Here is an 861-nt window from a genome sequence, read left to right on the forward strand (position 1 = left end):
GTCAGGTGATGCTTGATTTAATAGAAACTTGGCTGAATCCGGCTCACTTTTTCACCATTGATAGTCCTGATGCACACAGCAAGGATGAAATGATTTGCTCATATAAATAATAAAATATAATTTTGAGAGCACATGCTCTAGTGCCTCTAATCTATTTTAAGGATTATTGTATTGAATGAATGCATTTCTTACATTTCAAAGTGGTTTAAAAACATCCTTGAACTATGTCTAAAAATATTGCCCCCCTGCAAAGTAGATGTTCATTATCATTTGTGTTTATCTACATACCTGTATATTTGTAATCGGTCCGTGCAGAATAATTACTAATCTAAATAAGTTATTTGCAGCCTTTACATGTACAGTATACTTTACAGTCTTTACATGTACAGTACTTGTCCTGAGAGTCTTAATCAAGCATCGCCATCTAGTGGACAGGAATTATTGCTGACTGACAGGAAGCTCATGCAATAATCAAGAAATGTTAACTAGTGCTCTTTTATTAATGCACGACATGCAGTGTCACTGCACACTTTGTAAAGCTAGAGAAACGAGGGATAAACAAGGAATTTAATGCACATTAGTTTAAACTTCTAAGCCATGCATGCTTTAAGAACATTTGCCCGTTTGCATTATGAATAAGTAAAATATAATAAAATAAATCACTTCAAATGAACAAGTTCTTCTAAAATTAGTTTGGGAATATATTTCAGCATGCTATTATGTAGAACGAAGAAACCAAAAATAAAGACGTGTCAGAATCATTGTGATCCAATCTTACTTTGATTCGAAAAATCAGCAGCTAAATAAAACGATTACTTGATCCTGGATGCATCAAAACGAGAGATTCCCAAAGCCAGGTCA

This window comes from Puntigrus tetrazona, chromosome 21 (assembly GCF_018831695.1).
Source record: "Puntigrus tetrazona isolate hp1 chromosome 21, ASM1883169v1, whole genome shotgun sequence".
Lineage (NCBI taxonomy): Eukaryota > Metazoa > Chordata > Actinopteri > Cypriniformes > Cyprinidae > Puntigrus > Puntigrus tetrazona.